The sequence below is a fragment of the Diadema antillarum genome, unplaced genomic scaffold (assembly GCF_040938485.1).
Source record: "Diadema antillarum isolate AM-2024a unplaced genomic scaffold, OU_Dant_1.0 scf00000180, whole genome shotgun sequence".
NCBI lineage: Eukaryota > Metazoa > Echinodermata > Echinoidea > Diadematoida > Diadematidae > Diadema > Diadema antillarum.
This window is the reverse complement of record NW_027271069.1, coordinates 1,062,221-1,076,972: the sequence shown is the minus strand read 5'-3', so window position 1 is coordinate 1,076,972 and position 14,752 is coordinate 1,062,221. Positions and strand designations below refer to the sequence as shown.

At 44.1% G+C, this 14,752-nt stretch overlaps 1 long non-coding RNA gene across 1 annotated transcript; it reads right to left on the bottom strand.

Moving 5' to 3' along the window:
• Positions 1–4,633: 4,633 nt before the first annotated feature.
• On the bottom strand, positions 4,634–14,415 carry LOC139723070 (uncharacterized). Its single transcript, XR_011710316.1, has 3 exons — positions 13,956–14,415; positions 10,324–10,498; positions 4,634–5,001 (listed from the first exon to the last, which is right to left on the bottom strand). It is a non-coding gene; the product is annotated as an uncharacterized lncRNA (long non-coding RNA).
• Between the last annotated feature and the right edge of the window lie 337 nt (positions 14,416–14,752).

The window sequence follows — 14,752 nt, the reverse complement described above, 5'->3', positions numbered from 1 at the left end:
CGGGAACATACTGGTGTAAACGCATATTAATAGACGGGGGAAAAGGAAAAGACAGACCCAGAAACAAAGTGAATGCCTCTCCAGTACCTGAAGTCGACACACCAGTCTTGCATACATATGAAAACGTCTCTGTGCAGTGCTGGTCTTGCCAATAATGTCCTACAGAGGCTCCACGCAGAATCATTTTGCTGCTGACAATGTGCGCACACGCACACTCGGCCCCTTGGTTCCGCCGCAATGATACATAGTGTGGCGAGAACACCCTGAAATTCATTTTTTTTTGAACTTGTATGTGTACATGCCACTACAACGAGACATGGATAAAGACTATGTATGAGTTCATTTATACTGACCTATGCCTACTCGTTAGATTGTGTACGGTACATAGAACTTACGTGTGTACTGTGTATACGAACCCTTACACTGCGAGTCCAGATACACTGTATACACTGCTGTCACTCGTACAGCACATGAATCTAGGTTGCCTTGTCTATTAACAAGTAGGGTGGTAATAACAGTTAATATACGGAGGGACGAATTAGAGATTTATATTTGTAGGTACTTACCTGCTTTTCTTGGCATCTTTTCTGGTGATAGTTGTCATAATTTGCAGTCCCTTTTTGTATTGTTAACGTAACTTACGATAATTCTTTTTTATAGTTGCAAGAACCCCTATGTGTGTAATGAATCAGTCCATATGCAGCTGTGAGAAGGAAGTTGCGCTGAAGTAGCGCTGTGGTAGCGCATTCGCGTTACACTACCAATGAAGAAGTAAACAATACGCGTAAATAGTGTAGAGTACGCGCTAGAGTAAAGGGGCCGACGGGTATAAAAACGCGCATATGCAGACGACTGTTTACTCGACACAGCTGATCTGTTATAATTCAGAAGTTACAGATTTGTTTTCCCTCTTGAATCCCAGCAACTCGAACCAGATAATTGACAACATGGAGGTGGAGTGGAGGGAGTACCCTCCACCTATTACATAGTATGTCTTTGATATAAGCCAAGCGTACCCTCGATAGGTATACAATGTATTTATAGGGTAATCATTATATAATTTTGTAAATACATGCACTGTTGTGGTTATTGATCGCTACAGTAAATTGAGCACAGAGATGCTCATCGTGTTCTTTTTATGATGTGTATACCCTTTTGTGTAAATATCAAGATGGATGCTTAATGCATCATACCAGCTTGATGTCGAAGTGACAGTTATTGTGTAATAGGTAGTAAACATGACCAAGGTTCTAATAAGAAGTACATGTATAAGATTTTAATTATCAATAACTGGTTTGATTATTTAATATGAGGAAAATATTAAGCAATACTCGAGTGAGGGAATAGGAATTGCTTCCCCACCCTTCCCCACTCCCCTCATCCCCTGCAACCGTGGCCACTACGTGGATGAGCAGGGAACTGAATGGACTAGCTGGCGGACCAGGCGAGGCCTAGGAGAGAGTGACAATGTCAGGGTTTGCAGCCAATAGAGAGGGTCTCTCTGGTCTGGTAATGCAGTCTAAACCTGGGGAAAGCCGCGAAGTCAACAGATGGGTGCCACTGTGCCAGTGTCTGAGGGCTGGTGTCCACTACCTTTCCCACTCCTTCCCTTCCCCTACCCCTACCCCTTCCCTTTCCCTTCCCCCCCCCCCCCCTTCCCTTTGGAGTGCTGACAACACCCACTGAGGGCAACAGTGCCGGAGCTGTGTTTACTTATCTGTATCTGAGGGTTCATGGTGACAGACTAGCAGGCCTACTTGCTGCTGGACTGAGCTGGTGACACTGATGTCTACTGGGGAACGACAAGAAGCTGTTTACCAGACTGAGTCCAGATCCTTTACCATTCCCCCCCCCCCTTCCATCTCTTTCAATTTCCCCACCCTCAGTTAGTAGCAAGCTCCATTCCTAAACACTCGAGTAAAGGTTATCTTTCAACTTGGCCTGTTAGTAATTAAAGACTTATAATAGTAAATATATAAGAAAGTAAGCTAATTTGTTGAGATAGCAAAATTTCTTCTTTTTGTTTCAAGAAAGTCGCGGGACGAGTCATGAGCAAGTCGACGTGCTTAGAGGCTTAATGGAAACACTGTAGAATTTTGTAGGCTTTTTGGTGGCAGGGTAATTTGGGAGTCGTTAGAGACTTGAGGCCAAATTCTGCCGGTGAAGACAGACAGCGACGCGTGGCCACCGACATCGTGTGTGGGGCGCATAATGCTCTTCTGTGTGGTGCAGCAGTTTTATGTTAAGGATTGAAATCCCAGAGGGGTGACCGGAGTGGTTATGAAAGGAATTTATTCTTTATTGCTTTATTCTTTATTCTATTGGAGAGAGTAATGTGCACTTACTTAGAGATGTTATTCGGAAAGAGACGGGTAGGAAGACTTGGAGTCTAAGTGGGTCTACTGTCTACAGGAGTTCGCTAGTAGGATGAGGTTCGCACAGGTTAGCAGGAACAAAAGCACGGAAGAAATTTCACTTTCTGACAACAAATTGGGTCTCAAAATGAGATGTCTTTAAATAACATTGTAGTGGAGTAGTATTTCTTACATAGTAGTCTCCATGATAAAGAGGCAGTCATTATACTTAATTATGGAGAATTATATTTACAATACTCCATGTGACTTTGAATGTAACGAGTGGTCTAACTACAGTACCACGTCATATGTGGTACGTTCTGAGCTGGGATATCGTACTCGGTCTACAGCTTTTATAGTGAACCTTGGTCAGATTAAGCTGGGAAAATATTCAAGTTGGTTTTTGTCTCTAGGAGAAGACGTTTGAAATGTTGTAAATGAAATGATTTGTATATACCTGTACAAACAGAATTTAGACTTATTAAAGTCTAAAAGTTACAAGTTAAATTCAAACGTTCGGACATTAAGTTTGTAGTTGTACTGCCTGGATGCTGGAATGAATGCCTGTAGACGATACGTGAACAGTGATCAGTGATTGAGGTTGTGGATATGAGATTTAATTAAGTATTGTAGATTAATAAAGACACTGGACAAATCTTTGCACCACGTTCATATACTTTGAACAAACGAACCGCACATCGAAGCCTTTTAAACACGTTACCAACAAACGCGAGGTCCTAGAACTCATTGGATAGCCTTGGTGATTGGAGGGAGAGTGAGTGCCTGAGATGTTTGGTATCTGTGTGTGTACACGCATGTAGAAGTCTAGCTGTGACAGTTAGAGACTGAGGCTCTACTTTAAATGCTCACTTACACATGATTTATGTTAATTTGGATACAGAGAAGGTTAGAAGAATTCTGACTTAGCTTACCCTAAATGCTTGGTCGATTCTTTGAGGTATTTCCTCGTATAATAGATGAATAAGATGAGCGAATGATTGCCGATGCTAGTTTGTGTGGGCTGTGTTAGACTGGAGTACTCAACTGAGAGTGGTGCACATGCTCGAGTGGCGCGAACATGAGGTATGCGCGCATGTGAGATGCAGTGTGTGCGTGCGCATTCTGTACTGACACTGGTGATGATTAATTATAGGCGTCAAGGTTATACGCAAGAGGAATACCAGTATGTAATGTACACATGCAGCCACAACATTCTTTAGCATAGACATTGTTTACATATAGGGACTCTCTCAAGTTACAGATCTCTCTCTCCAAACACGTTAGCTGAGGAAGTTAGTTCTCGACTTCTCAGCAGGGAGTGGTACACCCAAAAATTACCTGGTGGCAGCATACTACAGGATTAGGAGATGTGGATATTCTCAGATGCTCAGTCTCTATTTATTTCCCCCCCCCCCCTTCTCGCGTTACATTTTTGGTGGCAAGCGGTGGGATGGTGTTTTGTCCGGTGGGATGGTGCCTCACATTTTTTTTTTTTACACTGTATGAGCATATGTTGTTGAAATGGTATTCTATGCAACCAGGCAGGTACTATAAGGAATTTTTCTATTGAATATGAGTATTTCAACGAAAATAGATAGTAAGACGTACAAAAGAAGTGTTAGCAAATTGCTATCACCATGGATTTAGTTTCCATGGAGAAGTATCCATATGTTGTACGTAATATGCAGTTAATATTTAGCTATTTATATGAAGTCGTACTTCTTACAACATTGTAAAGGGTACGCTTGGTACAAAACAAAACGAGATGAAAGACATTATTGTCTATCATTATACACATAACATGGTAGACCAGAGATGGAAGAAATTGATGCAGTGAGTCCTAAAGTTTCTGAGCAAATGGCCGCGGGTGATGGTCATCATGACGACAAAATACAGACTCGGTGGGCTGTTGACTCATCCGACCCGGAGATTGCAGTTAGAGGAGAATTTGGAGACGCGATTCCAGCTGAGCGACGTCAGACGTACACATCACAAGGCTACAGGCAATCACTGCGATATACTCCAAACAGGCAAGCTACTCAATCCGGCAGTGGCGTGATGAGAGTTGGAAGCTGTCGCGATGTCGTGCCAGAGAAATATGGAGGGAAGATGCCCTGGGCTGATTATAAGCGACACTTTGAAGCCTGTTTGCAACTTAATGGATGGTCTGATTTGGAAGCTGGTCAATACTTGGCTACACGACTACATGGTCCAGCACTGAAGGTGTTGAATAATCTTTCATCTACTACCTGCATCTCTTATGCTGAGTTAGTGTCACAGTTAGAGAGAAGATTCGGACCTGGGGAACAGGCGGAGAACTTTCTGATGGAGCTCCGTACACGGCGTAGACATAAGGACGAATCACTACAGCAGCTTGGGCAAGCTATTCGTGACTTAACCGGTCTGGCGTACCCGGAGATGAGTGCCTCTGCTCGTGAGCGCCTTGCAAAAACTCATTTTTCTGAGGCGATAGATGAGGCTGAGATAAGGGCTGGAATTTTTCGAGCTCATCCCATGACGCTAGACGATGCCATAAGTGCTGGACTGGCGACAGAATCGTTCCTCAAAGCAGAGAGGGCTCGAGAGAGAATCAGGCCATCTCGACTTGTTCGTGCCGTTGATAATATGCCGTCACCCAAGCCAGAACCTGCAGATGGTGAAACAAAGAAAGAAATTGCTGAGCTGAGAATGGCGTTGCGACAACTCACATCCAAGATAGAGAACATGGCATCACAGTCAAATTCGGTTGTCTGCTACTGCTGTAATAGGAATGGTCACATCGCTAAGCAGTGTCCCTACAGAGAGAAGGTGGGAAACGAGAACAGGTCTTCCCAGTGGGCGAGGGCAAGGCCTCAGTACAAGTAGGGCCCGTGCCGCTGGACCATCAACCTAAGAGGAGAGCGCAAATTTGTACAGTAAAAGAAATCAAACAAGGACTCTTCATAAAAGGGATAATTGATGATGAGAGACTGGACCTGCTAATCGATACTGGATCTTCAATTACTATCATATCACATCGAGCTTTGTGTAGAATGACATGTAAATTAGCTGACTCGATGGAGGAGTGTGATATCAGACTGCTACAAGCTGACGGTACACCAATTCAAGTGTATGGCGAGTCTAATGTGAGCATTCAAATTGGGGTGAAATCATATGACATCAATGCTGTCATAGCTGACATCGACCATGATGGTATCCTGGGGATGGATTTTCTTCAGCGTACTAATGCATCAATCAACTGTGAGTTGGGAACTATTGACATCAATGGTGAGAGGATCTACTGTACAGACATATATGGTGCGCATGAGCTAGCAAATATCCAACCATCTCTGAAAATGGTTCCTGATCATCTACAAGACATCTATAACAGAACATTGGAGAATGTACAAGGTCATGAGGAAGAGATATCAGCTTTGCTGGTAGACTATCAAGATGTTTTCTCACGGGGTGACCACGATATTGGCAGAACGGATGTTACCCACCACTCTATTCACACTACTTGCCCTGCACCCATTAGACAACGTCCTCGTAGACCTCCCATGGGGCAGCGAGAGGAAATAGAACGTCACGTGAATGACATGCTTCAACGTGGTATCATCAAACCATCTAACAGCCCATGGTCAGCACCAGTTGTACTAGTTAAAAAGAAGGATGGGACTATGCGATTTTGTGTCGACTATCGTCTCCTGAATGAGCACACTATTAAGGATTCTTTTCCCCTTCCCCGTATCGACGAATCCATTGATGCACTCGACGGAGCTGTATACTTCTGTACACTCGACCTTGCCTCAGGCTATTGGCAGATTCCACTTGATGAGGATGCGAAACTAAAGTCAGCATTTGTAGTGACTGGGGGGCTCTTCCAGTTTGAAGTTATGCCGTTTGGATTGTGCAACGCTCCATCTACATTTGAGCGCTTAATGGAGACTATAATGGCTGGCCTGCAATGGAAGATCTTATTAATCTACTTGGATGACATCATTGTTTTTGGCCCCACAGTGGAAGAAGTACTGAGAAGACTAGAGATTGTGCTGCGGAGGCTGCAAGCAGCAAAACTCAAACTCAAGCCAAAGAAGTGCTTTCTGTTTCAGAAGGAGGTCTTGTATCTGGGACATAAGGTATCGGCAAAAGGCGTGAGTACTGATCCTGCCAAGATTGAAGCTGTGCAGAAATGGCCACGACCTACCAATCCCACCGATGTGCGAAGCTTCTTAGGATTAGCGTCGTACTACAGGCGTTACATCGAGGACTTTTCGCGCATTGCTAAGCCACTGACGGCTCTGACTGAGAAGCATGCCATTTTCTTGTGGACCACAGAGTGTGAGCAAGCTTTCGAAGTCTTAAAGGAAAAGTTGACCTCTGCACCTATCCTTGCCTACCCAAGACTAGGAGACGAGTATATACTTGACACAGATGCAAGTCAATTCGCTATTGGGGCAGTATTGAGTCAAGAACGCGATGGGCTTGAACGAGTTATAGCTTATGCTAGTAGGACATTGAACAGGGCTGAACAAAACTACTGTGTCACGAGACGTGAACTACTCGCCGTGGTGAACTTCTTGAAACACTTCCGGCATTACTTGTATGGTCAGCGAGTCAGGGTGAGAACGGATCACAGTTCACTGAGGTGGCTGCTTAATTTCAAGAATCCGGAAGGACAGATTGCAAGATGGATTGAAGTGATAAGTCAATATGAACTCACCCTCGAGCATAGAGCTGGACGGATCCACTCAAATGCTGATGGACTGTCTCGCAGGCCCTGCTCACAGTGCGGCAGACTGGAGGATATCTGCGAAGACAATTAGTAGATTTAAGTGTAAGACATTAGGAAGCATGGTGTGAATGTTGATTTTAATTATATGTGTACATAATTTTATACTGTTTTATGTAGTAAGCTGACGGAAGGAAGAATAGAAGTGTCAGGCTAAAGATGGATGACGAAGCTGAGCTCGTAAGAAGACTGAATGCAGTCACTGTTTCACCTAATACTACTCCTATGGAGATAAGGAGAGCTCAACTGCAAGATGCAGATATCAAGCACATATTGAAGTGGAAGGAAGAAAGTGGGGAAAGGCCATTATGGGGTGCTGTGTCAAACTTGTCATCTGCAGTGAAGTCGTATTGGATAAATTGGGGTCTTCTAGAGGTAAAGGACGGTGTTCTCATGAGAAGGTGGGAGTCAAATGACGGTAAAGAAGTTAGGTGGAAAACTGTGCTACCACGCTCTCTGCGAAAAATTGTGTTGGCTGAACTCCATGCTGCGAATACAGCATGCCACCTGGGGATAAACAAGTTACTTCACAAAGTTCAACAGAGATACTACTGGGTTGGACTAGCTGCAGATGTTAGATCAACAGTGCGAGAGTGTACAGTCTGTGCACGTTTAAAGAACCCACCTAAGAGAGCAAAGGCCCCTCTACAGAGATATCAAGTAGGTGCACCACTTGAGAGAGTGGCCATGGATATTTTGGGTCCCTTACCAGAGACTGACAATGGAAATCGCTACATCCTAGTAGTGGGGGACTATTTCACGAAGTGGATTGAAGCATACCCCTTACCAAACCAAGAGGCAAACACTGTCGCTCGAGCTTTAGTGGAAGAATTCATTTGCAGATATGGGCTACCTAAGGAACTGCATAGTGATCAGGGCAGAAATTTTGAGTCAAAGTTGATGCAGGAAGTATGTGAACTTTTGCATATTAAGAAGACAAGAACATGTCCCTTACATCCCCAAAGTGACGGATTCATAGAGAGGTTCAATCGCACACTGCTGTCGATGGTAGCGTCTATACTAGATGCTGACAGAAATCAGGCAGACTGGGATGAGCGGGTTCCGTATGCTATGCTGGCGTATCGTTCTTCCGTTCAGGAATCAACTGGTGAGTCTCCTGTTATGATGATGCTCGGAAGAGAGATCACGCTTCCAGTAGATGTCACAATCAGTCAACCTGAAGTGCAAGAAGAAAATGAAGAGACTGGAGATTATGTTCAACAACTGAGGGATAGATTGCAAGACGTACATGAAGCAGCAAGACATAAATTACACCTAGCTCAGAATCACCAGGCCAAGCAATATGATCGCAATTCTACACTTGTGAAATATGAAATTGGAGACTGGGTCTGGCTACACAACCCAACTAGACGGAGAGGTGTGTGTCCTAAACTTCAAGTGAAGTGGGATGGTCCATTCATGGTAACACACAGACTATCAGATGTGGTGTATCGCATCCAAGCTTCACTGCGTACCAAGCCTAGAGTTGTACATTCAGATCGTTTGAAGCGCTACACTGGACCACCACTTCGTGATTGGCGTCAGAATGTTCGGCGAAATCCTGTTAGAGTTAGATTACCACCCAGGCGGTTCAGAGACGAGTTGTAAAAGAGGGCTTCCCAGCCTCAGTCATCATCTCTGGTTTACAACAAGAACAAAACAGTAACAACAACAAAACAAAAGCAAAACTTTAGTCGAAGCAGTAGAATTTAGATTCTAGTACGATAACAATGTTTTGACAAGCAGTTGATTACAAAATTGCCGCTTCTTCGATTTTCTTTTTAGCTTTGTCCTTTCCACATTAACTTCAATCTTTTGTAGATGAGGTGCGAAATATGTGATCTTGACATGGTAAGCCATGTAGGCTACGTCCGTCATCTGGAAGCTATTCACAGTACGACGCTGACAATAAGGTGTGAGGTCTGTAATACAGAGTTGCAGGATCGTTGGAACATGAATCGCCACTATAATCGCACTCATCCTGACAGACGGGATGAGGGAAACTACTTGAGGTTTCAATTGGCAACGAGGGCATACCAGCTTCGTTGGGAGAGGGACCGGCACACTGCAGAGGACAGACGGTGGAGTTCCAAGGGAGGGGGACTAGCAGCACTAATTGACGAAATGGAGAGAGATCTGAAGGAACAAAAGGAGAAAGAAAAGAAGAGGAAGGACGAAGACGAGCAGAAGGCAGAGAAGGAGAAGAAAGAGAGGGAGGAGAAAGAAAAGAAGAGAAAGGATGAGGCCAAGCAGAAGGCAGAGAAGGAGAAGAAAGACAGGGAGGAGAAAGAAAAGAAGAGAAAGGACGAGGCCAAGCAGAAGGCAGAGAAGGAGAAGAAAGACAGGGAGGAGAAAGAAAAGAAGAGAAAGGACGAGGCCAAGCAGAAGGCAGAGAAGGAGAAGAAAGACAGGGAGGAGAAAGAAAAGAAGAGAAAGGACGAGGCCAAGCAGAAGGCAGAGAAGGAGAAGAAAGACAGGGAGGAGAAAGAAAAGAAGAGAAAGGACGAGGCCAAGCAGAAGGCAGAGAAGGAGAAGAAAGACAGGGAGGAGAAAGAAAAGAAGAGAAAGGACGAGGCCAAGCAGAAGGCAGAGAAGGAGAAGAAAGACAGGGAGGAGAAAGAAAAGAAGAGAAAGGACGAGGCCAAGCAGAAGGCAGAGAAGGAGAAGAAAGACAGGGAGGAGAAAGAAAAGAAGAGAAAAGACGAGGCCAAGCAGAAGGCAGAGAAGGAGAAGAAAGACAGGGAGGAGAAAGAAAAGAAGAGAAAGGACGAGGCCAAGCAGAAGGCAGAGAAAGAGAAGAAAGACAGGGAGAAGAAAGAAAAGAAGAGAAAGGACGAGGCCAAGCAGAAGGCAGAGAAAGAGAAGAAAGAAATGGAAGAGGAGGTATGGAAGGAGGCCATACGCCAGGCTGAAAAGGAGAAGAAAGAAAGGGAAGAAAAGGCGAGGGAGGAAGCCAGACTACAGGATGAAAAGGAGAAGAAAGAAAGGGAAGAAAAGGCAAGGGAGGAAGCCAGACTACAAGATGAAAAGGAGAAGAAAGAAAGGGAAGAAAAGGCGAGGGAGGAAGCCAGACTACAGGATGAAAAGGAGAAGAAAGAAAGGGAAGTACAGGCACGAGAGGAAGCCAAGCTAGCAACAGGAGTAGAGATAGAGGAGAGAGAGTCGGACAATCCAAGAAAGAGAAAGTTAGTGGCTTACCTTTCTGACAATGCCGACGATGAGGAGGATGAACTTGTGATCAGTGTTAAGCGCCCGAGGATTGGGTTTCGCGTAGTAAAGAAAGTCACGGTTGAGTCCGAATGGTACACAGAAGTGTATGGCCAGGTTCATTTGATGAAGCGAGTAGTGGAGACCACCTTTCCGGAGACCATGCCTGCATATAGTGAGGAGTGACGTTATTGTGGACAATGTTATCGTATCGACGAACAGTTTGGATTTGGACAATTCTGATTGCATTGTATATATGTGGAAGCACTTCTGTGCTAGTGCAGACAATTGACGAACAGTTTGGATTTGGACAATTCTCATTGCATTGTATATATGTGGGAGCACTTCTGTGATAGTGCAGACAATTGACGAACAGTTTGGATTTGGACAATTCTGATTGCATTGTAGGTATATGTGGGAGCACTTCTGTGATAGTGCAGACAATGGTTTTTGATAATTAGCAGAAGCAAATTGAACATGTACATGTATATATGTTGTAATTCTACTATGAATGAGTATTTTCACGACAGTGCACATTTAAACCTATTGGTCGCTGGGACAGCGACTTGGTAAGAGGGGGGTAATGTGGCGAGAACACCCTGAAATTCATTTTTTTTTGAACTTGTATGTGTACATGCCACTACAACGAGACATGGATAAAGACTATGTATGAGTTCATTTATACTGACCTATGCCTACTCGTTAGATTGTGTACGGTACATAGAACTTACGTGTGTACTGTGTATACGAACCCTTACACTGCGAGTCCAGATACACTGTATACACTGCTGTCACTCGTACAGCACATGAATCTAGGTTGCCTTGTCTATTAACAAGTAGGGTGGTAATAACAGTTAATATACGGAGGGACGAATTAGAGATTTATATTTGTAGGTACTTACCTGCTTTTCTTGGCATCTTTTCTGGTGATAGTTGTCATAATTTGCAGTCCCTTTTTGTATTGTTAACGTAACTTACGATAATTCTTTTTTATAGTTGCAAGAACCCCTATGTGTGTAATGAATCAGTCCATATGCAGCTGTGAGAAGGAAGTTGCGCTGAAGTAGCGCTGTGGTAGCGCATTCGCGTTACACTACCAATGAAGAAGTAAACAATACGCGTAAATAGTGTAGAGTACGCGCTAGAGTAAAGGGGCCGACGGGTATAAAAACGCGCATATGCAGACGACTGTTTACTCGACACAGCTGATCTGTTATAATTCAGAAGTTACAGATTTGTTTTCCCTCTTGAATCCCAGCAACTCGAACCAGATAATTGACAACATGGAGGTGGAGTGGAGGGAGTACCCTCCACCTATTACATAGTATGTCTTTGATATAAGCCAAGCGTACCCTCGATAGGTATACAATGTATTTATAGGGTAATCATTATATAATTTTGTAAATACATGCACTGTTGTGGTTATTGATCGCTACAGTAAATTGAGCACAGAGATGCTCATCGTGTTCTTTTTATGATGTGTATACCCTTTTGTGTAAATATCAAGATGGATGCTTAATGCATCATACCAGCTTGATGTCGAAGTGACAGTTATTGTGTAATAGGTAGTAAACATGACCAAGGTTCTAATAAGAAGTACATGTATAAGATTTTAATTATCAATAACTGGTTTGATTATTTAATATGAGGAAAATATTAAGCAATACTCGAGTGAGGGAATAGGAATTGCTTCCCCACCCTTCCCCACTCCCCTCATCCCCTGCAACCGTGGCCACTACGTGGATGAGCAGGGAACTGAATGGACTAGCTGGCGGACCAGGCGAGGCCTAGGAGAGAGTGACAATGTCAGGGTTTGCAGCCAATAGAGAGGGTCTCTCTGGTCTGGTAATGCAGTCTAAACCTGGGGAAAGCCGCGAAGTCAACAGATGGGTGCCACTGTGCCAGTGTCTGAGGGCTGGTGTCCACTACCTTTCCCACTCCTTCCCTTCCCCTACCCCTACCCCTTCCCTTTCCCTTCCCCCCCCCCCCCCTTCCCTTTGGAGTGCTGACAACACCCACTGAGGGCAACAGTGCCGGAGCTGTGTTTACTTATCTGTATCTGAGGGTTCATGGTGACAGACTAGCAGGCCTACTTGCTGCTGGACTGAGCTGGTGACACTGATGTCTACTGGGGAACGACAAGAAGCTGTTTACCAGACTGAGTCCAGATCCTTTACCATTCCCCCCCCCCCCTTCCATCTCTTTCAATTTCCCCACCCTCAGTTAGTAGCAAGCTCCATTCCTAAACACTCGAGTAAAGGTTATCTTTCAACTTGGCCTGTTAGTAATTAAAGACTTATAATAGTAAATATATAAGAAAGTAAGCTAATTTGTTGAGATAGCAAAATTTCTTCTTTTTGTTTCAAGAAAGTCGCGGGACGAGTCATGAGCAAGTCGACGTGCTTAGAGGCTTAATGGAAACACTGTAGAATTTTGTAGGCTTTTTGGTGGCAGGGTAATTTGGGAGTCGTTAGAGACTTGAGGCCAAATTCTGCCGGTGAAGACAGACAGCGACGCGTGGCCACCGACATCGTGTGTGGGGCGCATAATGCTCTTCTGTGTGGTGCAGCAGTTTTATGTTAAGGATTGAAATCCCAGAGGGGTGACCGGAGTGGTTATGAAAGGAATTTATTCTTTATTGCTTTATTCTTTATTCTATTGGAGAGAGTAATGTGCACTTACTTAGAGATGTTATTCGGAAAGAGACGGGTAGGAAGACTTGGAGTCTAAGTGGGTCTACTGTCTACAGGAGTTCGCTAGTAGGATGAGGTTCGCACAGGTTAGCAGGAACAAAAGCACGGAAGAAATTTCACTTTCTGACAACAAATTGGGTCTCAAAATGAGATGTCTTTAAATAACATTGTAGTGGAGTAGTATTTCTTACATAGTAGTCTCCATGATAAAGAGGCAGTCATTATACTTAATTATGGAGAATTATATTTACAATACTCCATGTGACTTTGAATGTAACGAGTGGTCTAACTACAGTACCACGTCATATGTGGTACGTTCTGAGCTGGGATATCGTACTCGGTCTACAGCTTTTATAGTGAACCTTGGTCAGATTAAGCTGGGAAAATATTCAAGTTGGTTTTTGTCTCTAGGAGAAGACGTTTGAAATGTTGTAAATGAAATGATTTGTATATACCTGTACAAACAGAATTTAGACTTATTAAAGTCTAAAAGTTACAAGTTAAATTCAAACGTTCGGACATTAAGTTTGTAGTTGTACTGCCTGGATGCTGGAATGAATGCCTGTAGACGATACGTGAACAGTGATCAGTGATTGAGGTTGTGGATATGAGATTTAATTAAGTATTGTAGATTAATAAAGACACTGGACAAATCTTTGCACCACGTTCATATACTTTGAACAAACGAACCGCACATCGAAGCCTTTTAAACACGTTACCAACAAACGCGAGGTCCTAGAACTCATTGGATAGCCTTGGTGATTGGAGGGAGAGTGAGTGCCTGAGATGTTTGGTATCTGTGTGTGTACACGCATGTAGAAGTCTAGCTGTGACAGTTAGAGACTGAGGCTCTACTTTAAATGCTCACTTACACATGATTTATGTTAATTTGGATACAGAGAAGGTTAGAAGAATTCTGACTTAGCTTACCCTAAATGCTTGGTCGATTCTTTGAGGTATTTCCTCGTATAATAGATGAATAAGATGAGCGAATGATTGCCGATGCTAGTTTGTGTGGGCTGTGTTAGACTGGAGTACTCAACTGAGAGTGGTGCACATGCTCGAGTGGCGCGAACATGAGGTATGCGCGCATGTGAGATGCAGTGTGTGCGTGCGCATTCTGTACTGACACTGGTGATGATTAATTATAGGCGTCAAGGTTATACGCAAGAGGAATACCAGTATGTAATGTACACATGCAGCCACAACATTCTTTAGCATAGACATTGTTTACATATAGGGACTCTCTCAAGTTACAGATCTCTCTCTCCAAACACGTTAGCTGAGGAAGTTAGTTCTCGACTTCTCAGCAGGGAGTGGTACACCCAAAAATTACCTGGTGGCAGCATACTACAGGATTAGGAGATGTGGATATTCTCAGATGCTCAGTCTCTATTTATTTCCCCCCCCCCCCCCTTCTCGCGTTACAATAGTATAAAATAGGCATAAAGGTCACGGGAGACCCGTCCGTCCATCCCCACGACCCAGTACAATTCTTGGTCAGTCCGATCCAGGAGTCTGACACCTCAGGAGAGCTGGCATTCATCAAGGATACGACGTAGTCCATCTCGTCCGAGCTGGTGATCGATGCGAGATGAGCCCCGTCCTTCTTGCACGAGTCCTCCGCGTCATGGAAGCTAGCCGGAGTCTGCAGCCCACGCAGACTGTAGCACGCCCCGTTCCATTGGTTGTAATTCGAAGGACACACTGGTCGATCGCAACAAAAA